Raw genomic sequence first — 16,263 nt, forward strand, 5'->3', positions numbered from 1 at the left:
GCCATATTTTGTAGGTTACTCTCATCATTGTATAGAAATACTACAAATTAGTATGCTTACTCTATTTCATAGAAATTTCATAAGGTTAGAAGAAACTGCAAGAGTCATCCAGTCTAACCGCTTGCCAAAATGTAGGATTCGTTGTATCTGTTTGACTGTACCTGATATCCATTTGCTGAAGAGATCACTGATGTCAATGAAAATTCTTCACACAGATAAATAATTTTATCTGTGCCCCCTAGCTGTTAAAAAGATACTGTAGATTTAAATTTGGCTCAGAATTAAAATTGTGGATTAGTTAGACAAACAAAAAAATTATGCTGCCTAGAGCCAACCAAAGTATTTTTTCTGGGGTTGTTTTTTGTGTTCAGCATTTTTAAACATTCCCATATAGTGTCCGAAACACAAACATGGGTGCACCAAGAACCTGCAAGTGAAACTGACATTCATTGAACAAGGTGAGCAGTACAGTAACTGAAGTGCATAGTAACAAACTGAATTAAAATTTTAATTGATATTAATAACGTAAGTAATTACAAAATTTTTAACTACACAAAAGACAAACTTTTATAAGTCCATTACTTTATATAAATACAAAGTCTAATTTAACAAACCACATTTATGAAAGATTTAGAACAAAATAATTTGTTCCAAACTATGACTTTAAAACCTTCTTAATATAAACTTGAGAAAGAAGTAACTGCAGAGAATAGATAAAACAAGGACCAGTTATGGACCTGTTCCTTCTTCCACTTAGTCAGTCCTTTAGAGTCCATGATGGCTTGACTGTTCTTTTTCAGATGTTCTGTGGCAAAAATGAAAATTCTAGATTTCCCTACCTGTGTAAAAACTTCTTTTAGTGTTTTTAAAAATATGCAAAATAAGCAGTACTGATATAAGGATTACTCCATTAGTATAACTGCATCTACACAAGAGGAGGTACAGATTAACTGTATCTTTTTCTAAACTGGAATTGTTAAATCAGAATAAAAACGAAGTCCCATTATCAAATGTGACTTAGGCTCTTAGTTCACAAGTATCAGTGAGACTTTAGGAGCTTAAGCACCAAGTTACTTTTGAAAATGGGATGTAGGCTCCTCGGTCACTTAAGCGCTCCTGAAAATATTACCCCAGATATGCTTTCTTAATATGGATTATTAAAGGCTAAAAATATTGAATGGCTTTGAACAGTGCCTAGTTTTTTAGAGAATTTATTAAAATACAACTGATACTTACGATTTTGTTCACTTCCTGTTACACTGATGCTAATACAAACAAGAAAAATTAGCATAAAAACTTGTTTTAAAATGAACATGACTTAAAAACTCAGTATGACATAAGCGCATTTACATAAATACTAATATGATCACATCCCTCTAAAATAGGTCAAATTGAGCCCAGCTGTAAACAGGTGCACCTTTCTTCAGGAGTGGGCCACCTGTTTATGCTAGCTCTAATACCCAGCAAGTGTCCTTCAAATATCTTACAGGCTGCAGTGATCTGCATACAATAGTGATAGTCACTCCACAGCCATCAATTGGGTTTGTCTAGAAACAAAGCTGTATCCTGCAAATACTCTCACTGTGCTTCTCCTCATTGAAAAGTATGCGGTTTTACTTAATAGCACACACCACTCCCCTGCTGCCAAAACAAATCTGTAGAACCATGGTATGTATTATGTAAATGTAGTGGTATATGGGAAATGCTTGTGCATATTTTGTGCTGAATTTCTCTTAGCAACTGTTCAGGGGCCAAAGCCTATTCTCTTTACAAACACATTTCTTACCCTCCAGTCTCTTCCTTTCTTGATGGAAAAAGCTGGATTTTGAGCTCTTTTGAAAATCTAGCCACCAGTGCCATTAGAATGAAGTTAATGGGACTATGTGTGCCAGTAAGAAAAGCAGGATTTGGGCCATAGATTGTTCTTTATCCTCACTATTAATAGATGTATCCTTTTCTCATTGATCCATTAATCAGATTCATAAATTAATTAGGGGAGGGGAAAATTGCTTAGGATTCAAGTATATCTGCTTGATCATGTTTAACTTGAGAGCTGCTTGTTAATGTGGTAACATACTGAAATCTCCAGATAGGTTTGTGAAGTGTGCTTTAGTAACTTCTTTATTTGCAAAGTGTTTAAGATGGAAAGAAACTTGAGATCCTTGACTTCCCTTTTTATTTTTATCTCCAAGTGCATCCCAAGTTAAAAATACTTCTCCCTGAAAAAAAGCGGTGAGACCCAATACAGCTCAAAGGTCAGCATTCTAATTTTAAACTTAGCAGGCATGGCAGGTACAAAGGCTGAATTCTCCCATATGCAAGTGAACAGGATATAGCATGGATTAAAATTTCCAGCTGTACAAATTCCCCTTTGAATGCCACAAGCTGCCCTCAAAGACTCAGATAACATTTCCTCTCCCTGAAGAGTTTTGAGCCAAGTAAAATTTCCTCTGGCATTCATGTCTGAATTTAGTACTCTTCTTCCCCACTAGTTGGCTGCTGTTCTAGTGCTATGTAATGACAGCAAATGAATTTGCTCTCTCAGTAAATGATACCTAATTATAGGGCTAATCCTGCAAAATGCTGAGTGCCCTCAACTGCCCTATAACTCAATGGGAACTGAGAAAAGCTCCTGCCAAGTGCTGAATGTTTAGGATTGGGCCCAAAATATGTGAAGTTGGTTTGGATTGTACCACATGGAAACGTGGACCCAGAGAAACTGAGGTATTTGAAGGGAGAGCAGGCAGGAAACTGATAGCTCTGGCTATATTTTCTCCCCAACCTCTAGGATTTGAAGATGAGATGGTAAAAATAGCAGTGGGGATAACTTCTTTCAGCTTTTCAAGTTCTAGTAGAATGGGGGGCCCTTTTGATGCTGAGTTAAAGGAATGAAACGGGAGTATTGCTATCATCTAAAGATGACACTATGGATTAGCAGATTAACGCTCAAAATCAGGACATTGTGGGGGTAATAAGGGTTTTGCTCATTACCAGTATGTAGGCAAGGGATTTCTAGAATTTTAAACTATAACTATTTGAAATGACTGTTTCTTTACTTTTTTCTTTTGAGGACTCGCCTACCTGCATTAGGCTGATATCAACAGAAGAGCATGAGAAACTGCAGGGATAAAGTAAAGCGTTATGGGAATAGCAAGGGAAAATTAATTTTAAAGGGCAGGGTGTAACGTTGCCATTTTGTACACACAGTTGATAATACGTTACCTTTTATCCCAGTTCTCTTTTTGATCTCTCTTTCCTTTTTGGGCTCTATGTCAACTTTGTAAAAAGGTCATGGACAGAAACCCTAACCTAAAGTTCAGAAATGTTTAGCTATTCAAAGTATTGTACAAGCTACCTAGAGAATTAATCTGGCTCCCAGCAAATTTCTATTTACTTCAATGTATTTGGTTCTAGGTCTGGTGACTCCAGCCTCCAGAGAATTGTATCCAGGAGACAAGCTTCTGGACAGTAACCATTACAGGTGCCTGGCATCTGACCTATTTAAATCTGTTTAGGAGTGACTGTAAGATCTAATATATCAGAGATGGCAATGAAAACTTTTAGTCCTGGTAATCACAAAATTGGACCTTAAATATGAAATGTTGTTTTGTGTACTAAAAACTTATTTTAGAAACACTTTAGCAGGCTCAGAAATGCATTTGTTATAACTTTTTTTCTCCCTCTGAGGTCTTCATGTGATTCCAACTTAGCCTCGCTTTACTGCAGGAAAGAGATGTAACAATACCAATACAATAACATTTTTAAATGCTATAAAATATTTCTTCAACTTTTTTTCTGTACAATATGTGGCCTAAACAAAATACATGATAGTGAAGTATGGTATAAGGTTTCTGTTAAGGGATGTAAAATTAATTTAATTAAAAATCGGTTTAAATGAGAATGTTTAAATGGTAAAATGCTGGTGGGGAGAGCCGTGCTGGGCTCAGCTCCTCACTGCCAAGTGAGAGCTGCCCAGCTGCTCTTGCCAGTGGCGAGCCAGCCCAGCTGCTGCTCCCCGCCCCCAGTTTAACGGTAATAAGCGGTTTAAAACGTTTAAACCGCTGATTACCATTTAAACGGTTAGCCTTTTACATCCCTAGTTTCTATAGACATTTTTTGTGATCAGTCACTCATGGAATCACCATCTGTGAATAATGCAGCCATCTCACTATCATGAATGCTTCCTCTATGTGTTTGTGTGCGCCATCAAATATGAGTTATTAGTTTAGCTCGTAACCCTTTTTTCCTCCAGAACAGAAAAGAACAAAGTTCCCCATCTACAGCAAGGGGATAGTGAATGCTATAGATAGTTCAATTTCTGTTGAAAGTTCATAAATAATAAACCATCCTTCTATGCTGCTGGAACTTGGTATATGAACCTAGTTTGGGACTGATTATTTTTCTGCCAGATTTGAAAAGGAAATGATCTTGCCCAGTATTGTTTATAAAGAAAAATATGTTGATTATTTCATACATTTTTGTGTCTGTATAACTCATATAGCTTCATTTTACTAATTCATTTTGACAAGCTTCTAGGACCTGTTCCACCTCTCACTGAAATCAGGGGAAATTGGATTGGACCCATAGTCACTAACACAGATTGACAGCTTTGAGTGTTTAAAAAAATATTAATAAAAGTACATACTTTTGGATCCTTAAATGGAAGAAAGTAGAGAAATCCAATCAATGTAATTTTATTATTTCAAAATTTCTTTTTTGCGCATGTGAAATTTTTGTCACTAATACTTGAAATTTCAAAATACAGATGAAATGTGTAACCTCAAAGGAACTTCTAGGTGGCTTCGGTAAAGCAGCAGTAGTTCAGCAGATTGCACTCTTCTCTCCAAGTCAGTACTGATCCAATGCCCCCTCCTTGTGCATGCTGATAAGGAAATACTGTGCTGCTTAGAGATGCAGCCTTTCAGATGAGCCTTAATACTGAGGTCCTGACTGCTTATGGTCATTAAAGATTCCATGCAACCTTCCCCAAAAGTGGAGTGTGAATTCAGTTTTTCTCATTGAAATTTCAATATAGGTAGCTACATTCAGCCTACCTACTATTTTCCCTGCAGTTTCAGCTGGATACAATATTCTTGTGTTGGCCTAAACTGTTGTGTAGTTTGACTGTGCACTGTTCAACAACTGCTGTGGAAAATTCCTCCTTTGTTTTATATAATTATTCTGTCTATTTAAGTCCCCAATCCTGAAAACAGTCACATTAGAGCAGACTTCTCTGTTTGCATGGAGTCCCATTGATTTCAGTGGGACTTTATATTAGCATGTGTTTTTGCAGGATCAGGGCTTAAGTTCGTAAAGTACTCAGGGATTCTAATAGAGAATAGATGTTACATACATTTGTTATTAACATTAGCCATAACAAAAATATTTACTGTAATTATTAAAATGTGACTGGAATATAATTGTTTACAAAGCAGCAGGCGAGGGAAATAAGCATAGTGATTGAAACTAAAGGCAGCAATTTCAGGGGGTATTAGAGGAATAAAGTTAAATAGGAAAATTGAACTAAAGTGATAGGGTATATAAAGAAACATAATATGCTCCCAAGTAACCAAATTAAGGTGATGAAGAACAAATCTGAACATTTCATCTACCAACCAATCTGCAGTCTTTAGACTCAGACCCACCTATGATGAGCCTAAATATAAGGAAACTGATTGGCTTTTCTTGTTGAGTTTATAGACCATCTCTAACTGCTTGCTGTAGCTGTCTGATAAGGTGCAGACTACGGGGAAGAATGTGATGTTAGTTATACCATAATTTATTATTAAAAACACAATTTACACTTAAAATGACTGCATATTAAAAGCATAATTAAAATACAATCTCAGCAGCAGCAATTTGTTTGTTGCACACCCTCCTCATTTCTCCAGATGGGGCATTGTTGGCTGGCTAGCCATGAAAAAAACTAATTGTATTGTAAAAGGAAAGATATTTAGGAAATTATATTTAGGGATTATTATTTGCCATTGTACAATCAACTTGAATCTGCAAATTACAATGCATATTTCACAATTCTTGGTGTTTATAACATTACCAGTTTAAAGTTTTCATCTACAGATTTGAACAAATTATCTCCCTGGATGAGTAAGCTACAGCTGGCTCTCCCAGGGAAAAAATCAAGGGAAATAGATTGTTTTTATAGAAACAACATGTTAATAACTGAAAAATGACTGTTTTCCATACCCGAGAAAAGCACTGGTGTAGGATTAGCATTAAAGTAGTCTTTTGACAAGGCAGAAAATTTTCCTTAGAAATCTGTAATCTGGACATTTGGTTCAATGTAACCAATCAGAACTCATATGTAAATTATTATACTGATTGGTTGCATTGCATTTCATCAGTATTATTCAGGTCATTTCCCAGCCTCTTATCTCCCCTTTGAAATGTTAGTTTCAAAGGAAAAACCTAAAATTCTGTCTTTCATGGCTGCATTGCCATTCTTGGATAGAGGAACTTTAACTCCTCCTGGACAATTATGGGATGAAGGTGGAATCATGTGTTGGCTCCTAAATTGCAATTCGTTTTCAGATATGACGTCTATGACAGAATGTACCCTTGTATTCACATCTTACACATTACTGTAATAATCTTTGTACAGAGTACATCTGTACAAAGTACGGTATCATTTGAAAGCTCATAATTTGCTGATCAGTATTGTCCTGATAAAATGTGTGGCAACATTGTATGTGAAGTTATAAGATTCCACTAGATGGTGTTATTTCAAACTAAGGTTGGCAAACAAGTCTGTCTCAAATTAAGCAGAGCCCATATTCCTTTAGTTGCATTAATTTGCATTAAGCAGTAAACAGTCATCAAGCAGCAAGGGAAATAAAGGAAGCTCAAACAGGTGAGAAAAAAAGCTGCATGGAACATCCTTTCCCATAGACTTTTCCTCTCCTGGTACCCAGCTGGAAATGTTTTTCAAGCGGGGAACTGAAACTATAAAAAGGAGGGACAAACACCCACAGGCTCCCTCCCCTGTCTATCAATTCACTGCACCTGAAGAACATAAGAACAGCCATACTGGGTCAGACCAATGGCCCATCTTGCCCAGTATCCTGTCCTCTAACAGTGGCCAATGCCAGGCACTTCAGAAAGAATTAACACATCTCTACACCTTCAGTCCCGTTTGTAGCAGTACTCCCTCAAGCTGTGTGAATTGTATGTCCTGTATCAGCAATGCACATGAGAATCATGCTGAGCTTTGCAGGGGCATGCTTCTGTCAGTGAGATGGCAGAAACTGAAAAGTGCCATGTGGCACTGTGGGAGTTTTAAAAACGGCATAAAAATTATAGGAGGTGGAAAGTATTATGGGATGGATAAAGTGGCATGGTGGTACCTTGACTTCCTAGTACCCAGAAATACCTGGACAAATCAGTACTATCCCACAAAGCACTGTAAAAAGGTCCCAAAAGGCATTACACTGGATGACCGCATGGGGCACATTATGATACCTACCTATGGTGCATCACACTATACATCAGTGCAAGCACTGCTAATAAGTACAGGCAGTGCCAACACACGCAGCCAAGTGTGCATGCACCCAAGAGATATACAAACTTTGGTGGTTGTACACTCACATAACGTGTGACAACCCAACTTTATAGTGTGGCTATGGCCTAAGTTTCGCAGGATCAAGCACTTTGTTAAAAGAAAGAAAAAGCGTCTAGTGTAAGAAGCTTTGTGTGGGAGGGAAGGAAGTTTGATTGCTTCATTTAATAGTGGTAAGCACTATTGTCTGCAAACCTTAGCATCATTTAAAAAAAAATATCTGTATAAAAACCCAGTTCTGGATGTTATTCCTTGCATTATGCATTTTTTAATGTTCTTTTGTTATGCTCATCACCATAGCAACTGGGCACCCTGTATTTTAAAATCAAATTACAAAGTAAGGATTAAACCCAGCCTTGGTTAGCACAGAGAGGTGGAGGGGAAGTGCTGCTCTGTGTCCTCTGCCAAAAGACTCTGTCGCATGGACTTCTGTGTTGGAGAGGAGGAGAGGGCTGAGGATGTGCTCTGTAGTTCACTTTGCTGCTGCTCGGAGCTTGAGTAGTGTACAGTAAACAAATGAATAACTGATACTCAACTCCAGCCTGTGTCTCAGTCTCCCACAGCAATTGTAGGCACAAGGGGGGGTGACAGAGTGAAATCCAGAACCTTCGCAGGGAAAAAGGTATGAGAGGGGAAAAAAACCAAAATCACTGCAAGGACTCTCATTCAGCCCTCCATTGCCCCAGAGAAAAATAAACAGCTTGATATGGTGAAGGGTTTCAGAGGCTGCTGATAGATCTAATAAAATCAGTATGGTCACTTTCCCATTGTCCATTATCTCTTTTGAGCAATCAATCACAGGTATTTCTGTGGCTGAAACCTAAGTGGCAGGATGTTGGCGAGTGTGCAAACTCAGTAGCTATGGGTGGAAAAATAAAGTCTCACCTACAGGGCTCTTCACATCTCTTTCTTCGGGGCTTGCTTTGTTTCAAAAACACAAACTCAAAACCAGAACAAATCAACTCAAGGTACTGCATTATAACCACACACAGAACTTTCCAACTAGGAAGGAAAAGGATACACACCCTTTCCTTATGGTCATCCCAGCATTCACCAGCTGGAAGGGGAGAGGACACACGCACACCCTTCCTCTATAGTAGCCCTTCCAAACTACTATGGTGAGACCTACACTTAGGGCTTCTCTAAACCTGTGTCTCCCTTGTCTGTGGCCCCATCTAACTGGCAGGAAGCCTTTACGATGCCAATTGGCCACATGCTCGCTCCTACTCACGTAACCCACAGCTATAGCTAAGTCCTGGTATAAAGGTCCTAGGGCCTGTAACAGGCATACTGGGAAGTGCGTATGTGCTGCAAAGCCCAGTGCCCTGCCTCAGAAAATGAGAGGTTCAAAAAAGTGATAACTGGAGGAGCTGTCAATGGGAAATTATGGTTCTTTGCACAAGGGTCTCACCCTTGCCTCCCTAGCCTCAGGCTTTCGACAGAGTATCAGGCTCTTGAGAGGTTCTTTAGACTCAGGAGTGTCTCTAAAATCTCAGGGGGATTGTCTGTGCAACTGCAAAAAGACACAATGAAAAGATTGGAGACAAAAATAGAGAGCGGTCTCCTGTTTGGGCAGACTACATTGAAGGCAGTTCTTGAGACCTGTCATTCCCTAAATATGTTTAAAGTAGCCAGGATATACTGTTTTCCTTGACTTAAAAACATTAATTTGATGTAGACCTATGGCAAAAGCAAGATGAGATTGGGGATGTGGGGGGTGAGAAAGGGGTTGAAGGATTACAGCCAAGAGAATTTCAGGCTTTCACGTTTCCAGCTGAAGGCTGGTGTCTGTAGTGCTGCTGCTACCTTGGATTGACATCATGCCCTGCTCCGCAGGATGGCATTAACCATCCCCAACAACAGCTTGACCCCATGTCTGGCTCTGCTGGCCTGAGTGTCAGAGGCTGTGTCTGGACCACTTTGCAAGGTGGCCAGCCCGCACCTCAGCGAATCTGTCTAGCTCCCCTCCTGCCACCACGGGCAAATGGTGGAATCTGGCCTCTCTCTTTATGGGTGTGAAATAAGGGCAGACACCCTGATTTCCCCTCAGGGTCCAAGATCCAGCTCTACAGGCTGATAGCCTAGCTTCTAACAAAAGCAGTAGTCCGCCCCCCACAGTAGCTAACAAATCCCCACCAGCAACAGGAGTCAGACAGGTGCCCCTGTAACTGCTCAGAGTATTGTAGTCCAAAAATCTGGAGCTAAAGGAGACTAGAAAGGAAACTGACTTTTTCCCCCTCAGGCGGAGACAGCAACCACAAAATTAAATTTCACCCGCTACCAAAAAAAAAAAAAAGCACCCGCCCGCCTGCATGGAAACGTTTTCCAGCGCTTTTCCACCAGAGAGACGTTGGTGGCCTCCAGGCGCACGCGCAAAAGCACAACTTCTCCGCGTCGCGATGGTGGAGGCAGGAGGGGGGAAATCCCTTGGCTGTGGCTGGGTTGCCCGGATGTTGCGCATGCGCTGGGGCGGCTCCGTGTCGGCGGCGGACTCCGGAGCTGCAGCAGCTGCAACAACAACACCCCGGCGGAGGCGGCGGTAACGGGGCGGTTGGATCCTTCCTCCCTTCCCCCGCTCGCGAGCGCCTCCTCCCCCATCCTGCCAGGGCCGCCCTGAGGGGACAGGCCGCGGCACGAGGGCCTGGTCCCCTGCTGAGAAGGAGGAAGAGGCGGCGGCGGCACCACCACACCGGGGTGGGGGGAGCAGGAGGGCTCGGGCCCGCCACGGTCCAGCCGAGCCTGGAAAGCCCAGGTAACGCCCGCCCCCGGTTGTTTGTATCCAATCGGACGCCCCCCCCGTCAATTCGCCCCGCCCCCATTTCGCGATAGCACTTTGCCCCCCCCCCCCCGACTAGCCCCCGCTCCCCGGAGCTTTCCGCTCGCTCGGAGGAACACCCCGCCCCCCGCCGTGGGAGAAAGTCCTGCGCTCTCTGGCAGCTTGTCCTTGGCCGGGGGAGGAGGGGGTCTCTTCTCCCGGCTGCGGCGTGTCCCCCTCTGGTCATCGCGCACAGGGAGGGCAGCGCTCCTCAGGCTCGAGCAGGAACGGGCCCGGGCCGCCGTTATACGAGCTCCCCCGGGCTGCAGCCAGGGGACCCCTGCACCCACACGGAGGCTCTGGTGCGGATCCCACTGCAGGACTGGCGTCTTAGGGGAGCATCCTTCCTCCGAGATCGCTCCCTTTTTCTTTCCTCTCTTCCCCCTTCCAGTTTTATAGCTTCTCCCCATTTTCTTGCCCGGCTTATTTGATTCTCCCCTCTGAACTTCCCCGCTTGTAGGAGGTTGCCCACCTTGTGCGCTCCGCTCCATTCCCCAGCTCCCTCATTCTTCTCCTGTGGTAGGAAAGGTTTTTCTTCTCTTCTCCTGTTGATCAGTCTGTCCCCAGTTAAGCTTTTCCACTACCCTCATTATAGAAGTGCTTTTCCTGCCACTCCATTCTTTGACACTGGGGCCCTGTTATACTTGACTTCAAAAACGTGCTGTGTGTTTTTGTTGTTGTTTAGTTAGCCATGTCCTATTTGGCTTCTGCTCTGATATTGAACACATCTTGTTTTCTTTTATTGTAAATCATGGTTTTAGATTATTTTAAGATGCCCAGAGGCCTTTAAGCTTTGAAAATATTATCTAATGATTATTATCCTTTTTTTATTCCTCTGCACCCTCTGCCCCCTAATTTTACTGTTTGTCATGTGCTGCATGGCAGATTTTAGGGGAGTCCTTGCTGAGGATTGATTGATTGATTGATGATGTGGGGAGTTAGACATATTACAGTCCAGAAGCCTAGGTGATAATAGTACAAACAGATCACTGACACACATGTGCATTAGAGCATACTAGGATCCTGGTGTGTATTTTAACATAAAATCCCAGTCCTCCATGGATTCTTTTTTTTTTGTTTGTCCCTGTAAACGAGGTATAAGTTGTTTTCAAACTGTGACCATTGTATTTATAATCTTGGCTGTAAATTAACTTCTTTCCTATGTATTAATTCTAAGCTTATTTAACTGTGAGAAGAATTTCTAGATAAAAATGGTATGTAAGTGGCAGTCAAAATAGTTATAGTAAACTACAAAATTTAATGAAAAGGGAGGCCTCTTATCTTTCTTACCCTCCTTCTGGCCATAGTCTTGTTTTGGGTAGATGATTGTTGAAACAGGGCCTTCTTCCACTTCACAATCATGAACCTATTTTGATTTTTGATGTATTTGTCTTACAGGCATGTATGTGCATTTAATATTGATATTAAAAACAGTATTCATACACAGAGCAAAGCTCAAAAGAAAATCACTACAAATATCCCTGAAACTGATCAACATCTAGAATTAGTTTTATAAGTAGATGAGTTTAGTACAATTTACTTTATGCAAGAAATAACACAATAGATGTGCAGTTGTTCAGAAATATCTGCATACTCTGGGGAAGAAAAAAGGACCTGAGTGCAAAGAATTTAAAAAGTACTGCACATATTCTGAGAAATTAGTTTGGGGCTGGAATTTCCATTCTTGGTCTCACCTCAGAGGTGAAGATTTAAAAAACAAACAAACACAAAAACCCAACTCCTTGAGCAAACACAAAACACTATCTCTTTGCAACTTTCCTTACAGAACGCATGATACCTAAGTACCCATTGCTATGGTATTAAGGCATTAAAAATATAAAATCACACTACATTTGTGCATAAAATATTCTACTCTTCCTTCTATTATTTGGTTCAGCCACTGTTATTTCTTCTGTTTATGGGATTTTGCCAGTTTATTGTTCAATCCTTATTGAAGGAAGGCTTTTGCAAAAAGGTGGGTTTGTATTGTGTTCTGAAAACAGTCTGATTTGGACTTTCTTTTTTCTTCTGTGTTCATACAGATCATACACCCCAGTGAGCCTTAGGCTTGGGGAAACCTTGATGTGACTGTCAGTGATAGCATTCCTTGTGAGCACAGATGTCTCAGTGAGTTGCAGATGGAGGAACTGTTTCTAAGGGCTTGTCTACACTTCTAGCACTGCAGCGGCACAGCTGCGCTGGTGTAGCGCTTAGTGAAGATGCTACCTACATCAATGGGAGAGCTTCAGTGTAGGTACTCCACCTCCCTGAGAGGTGATAACTGACAACGGGAGAAGCCCTTCTGTCAACAAAGTGCTGTCTAAACCTGTGGTTAGGTCAGTATAACTATATCACTCATGGGTGTGGATTTTCTATACCCCGGGGCAATGTAATTATACTGACATAAGTTCCAAGTGTAGACCAAGTCTAAGACAATCAGGTCCTGGCTCATTAAGGGCCTCAAAGTTTAGGCATGTCCTTTAAATGGATCCGACATGAATGGCGGACCAGAGCGACATGCAGCACTCCAGTTTATGTGTGACCAATGATCATCTTTCTTCCCTGACAGAGTCAGGCTGTTTGTATGTAGTACAAATTGTAGTTCATTTGGCCTTTACAAGTCCTCAAGAATAATGACTGACTGGAGGAAAGAGGAAATTGAAATACAAAAACTTGCATTAATGTAACTTGAAAATGTGATTCTACTCTGAAAAATGACTATGTAAACATGGTACCTTATTATTCAGATTTTTTCTATATATGTATTCAATTCATAGTTGCTATCTTTAGTGACAGAGAGGGTTTTTTTTTTTTTTGGCCTACTATTTCTGCAGCGCTAACACAGCTAAGATAGATTCTTGGGTAGCATCAGTAGAAAGGCTTACTATGTTCCAGTTATGGGGCCAATCTGTTACCCTTATAAAATGCCATTGAAAGCGATAGGTGTGCACAGGTAGAGGCTGAGAAAAACAAACCAATAAACTCTCTAAAGTCAGTTAAGACTTCAGATGTAGATGTTCCACAAGAAAAAGAAGCTATCTGAATTTTTGAACTGTCTTTTTCTCTTAATTAAATCAAGATGAAATATTGTTGCTACTGAAATTTGTCTCAAAACATTTCTTTGAATTCCTCTTGTTCTGTTTTGTACTATTGTACCAAAGTTTCTTTATTTTCTTTTTAGTGTTGTCCTTGCTTTAATATGAAATTAAAATGCCATTTCTGCCACTGCTGTCAGTGAGATGGCCAGAATTGATGTTTTTTAACTTAATTCAAATTCAAGAAAAGTTCTAATACCTAAAGAATATTATGGATAACGTCCATCTACTGCTTGTCATATATATCAGTGCCAATCTAATCCTACAGTAGTGAGACTTGCCATTGCTATTGTGTGCTGATTGTGTCGGTATCTACAAATCTGTTTTTGTTGTCATTCACCCTTCAGGCAAGCACAGAGAGTTTGATGTGGCTGGAAAAGCATCCGCATTTGGGGCATTCAGGCATATCTGCATTAAGACATGAAGGGTGCTTTGTTGCATATGTTTGTGTGTTTCACTTTATTAAGTTTATCATGGAAACTCATGTTTTACCACTGCAATCTACTAGAAGATAATGAAACAACTTAACAACCAAGCTAAAATTGATAACTAGCTGTTACAAATAATGTGTTCATTGGAAGCTGAAAATAAATATTTTTTTCCCCTCCAGCTTTGCTACTAAAGAACCAGAAATATTTACCCCTTCAATCCCTAAGGATACATTTTTGGGCATCAATTCTGGAATTGTTGTTTATTGTTGAAAGTTCCAGCATCTATAGATTTTAGATTGTAAGTGTATGTATGTCTTTGACAATGTACGTCACAGTGGAGCCCAAACTTATTGTGGCCTCTGGGTGCTCCTGCAATATATATGTTAATTAAAATTTTTTTTGTAAAGCCTTGACCAATAAGTGATAGTCTCCTTGAAATGTTAGAAAGTCTTCAGTCACAGTGGTGAAGTCTGTCATGAAGTATATTGTGCCCACAAATGTGCTTGTCTTGATCTGACTCTGTTTCTGTAATATATTCTAATGGCTGATGGTCAAATGTTGATTTTTATTATTGCCTTCAGTACTCTAACCCGAGCAGAAACACAGTGTATTTATTTACATGGTGAATATCTCCATATATCTCCCAGTTGCCTGAAGGGCATCAGCAAGAGTCTGAAGTTATCTTTTTATAGTAAAATTTGAAAATGTTTGAATTCATTTTGAAATCTTCTAAATAGGTTATCCTTCTATTTTAAAATCCAGAATAGGAATCTGTGGATGATTCAGTGCACAGTAACATGAGGAGTACCTTGTCAAATCTGAGACAGTATCAAAGAAATAAAGATAGTATCAAATGTAATAAAGGTCATCTTCCCCTCCAAAATCAATTTTTTTTTTATCAGCAACTGGTTATCAAATGTTGTATTTTAGCTTGGTTGATAAGTTAACATGTTGCTTTTTTTCCTGGCAAAAATAATTGTCTTCAGACTTCCTAACTCTGTGGCCTGTAGCTTACAAGCTTTATTCTCGCCCTTAAGTCAGATCAAACTGTGTTTCAGCTGCAGCTGCTGCTAAGATGTTTGCAAAGCTCTAAAACTTGATACACAGCCTACTATTACATGGCTGGAAAAGTAAATTTCTGCTGGCCTTTTTGTCAGAGTATAAAGTGCCTTTGATTGAACTATCTGACTAGCTGAAAATCTCAAACCCAATCTTTCTCTGTCTCAGTCACAACAGACCTCTCTATTCAGAGCCCTGACAGATGGCACATTCAAACCAGCCATGCTTAGCAGTACACTTACAGTACATGTTTAGCAGTACATTTCTTCCAAGGCATTACTTTTGTGGCTGACATCAACTAGGCCCAATCCCTTAACCTCTGGCAGCTTTGTTCAGTCACTCTGCTCAGCTCCCCTCCTCTTACTATAGATCAGTACTTTTTGCTCTATTCATATTTAGCCCCTTCAACAGTCCTTTTCTCTAGCACCTTAATGCTGCTGTGCCTGCCACTCAGCTTACCACCCTGATGTCCTTGTCTGGCAGGCAGAAAACCTGATGCTTAATGGGCCTTATAGTGTTTCTACTTGTCCCTGCTGCTGGACAATAGAATTTTTCTCAGTCTGTGCTATTGTCAGTGTTGTAATTTGGTCTACAGGTCCTTTATAATTGGTGGTTGTATGCAAGGAAAGAACATAAATTGACATTGAGACCCCAGCCAACTATGGAAGTACATCTTTTTACCTCTAAACTTAGCACACTTTTTTAGGATCTGATTGAAACACATCAGAATGGAACTCCACAATTTTTGAGGAGAACCTCAATTTAAAGTTCCTAATTTAAATGCTCTGAAATCAGGAAATAGAGAGGTAAGGTTTTCATAGTTATGTCAATTTGGCTACATTGCAAGGATTGTGTTTTCTATCCTTTTTCATTTTGATTGGTTGGTTGGAGTTTTTTTTTTGGGGGGGAATCAAATGTATGTCATACAGTTGCACTGAGTGATGTATTTTATCAGCTATGCCATAAGGGCTTTGTAGGATATTCCAAGGTATAAATAATTTCTTTAGCACCTAGCTTGGGAGGAAAAAAGCTGCAGCTGTTGGAGTCCAGTATCAGATTGTATTTCGCCTTTGAATCTGTATTAATATTGAGAAGAATGTTATTTAATCATATTTTCTGGTATAACAGTTTTTTTTCATCTGTGACAGAGCAGAAGGAAAACTAACTTGTGGTGTTGCACGTTTAGCTCAAGAGATTAGACTGCCGTTTATGCCAAATCCTTTCAGTTGATTTATGATGTGGACAGTAGTCCTTTATCTGTGACTTCATATCGGATGGGAGTCTTGCTTC

General features: G+C 40.2%; 1 protein-coding gene across 4 annotated transcripts in view; it reads left to right on the forward strand.

The window, feature by feature from the left end:
- Positions 1–9,986: 9,986 nt before the first annotated feature.
- SMAD4 (SMAD family member 4) overlaps positions 9,987–16,263 on the forward strand; it is a 32,084-nt gene continuing 25,807 nt past the window's right edge. For 2 of the 4 annotated variants that reach the window (XM_067545406.1, XM_067545409.1), the window contains exon 1: positions 9,987–10,325. The gene's annotated coding sequence lies outside the window, so the exon portion shown is untranslated. Of the gene's footprint in view, positions 10,326–10,538; positions 10,691–12,544; positions 12,725–16,263 lie in introns of those variants that run through there. The other 2 variants (XM_067545407.1, XM_067545408.1) reach the window with 2 other exon arrangements.

The sequence above is a fragment of the Emydura macquarii genome, unplaced genomic scaffold (assembly GCF_026122565.2).
Source record: "Emydura macquarii macquarii isolate MOO-44397 ecotype Brisbane River unplaced genomic scaffold, CSIRO-AGI_Emac_v2 contig_1045, whole genome shotgun sequence".
NCBI classification, from domain to species: domain Eukaryota; kingdom Metazoa; phylum Chordata; order Testudines; family Chelidae; genus Emydura; species Emydura macquarii.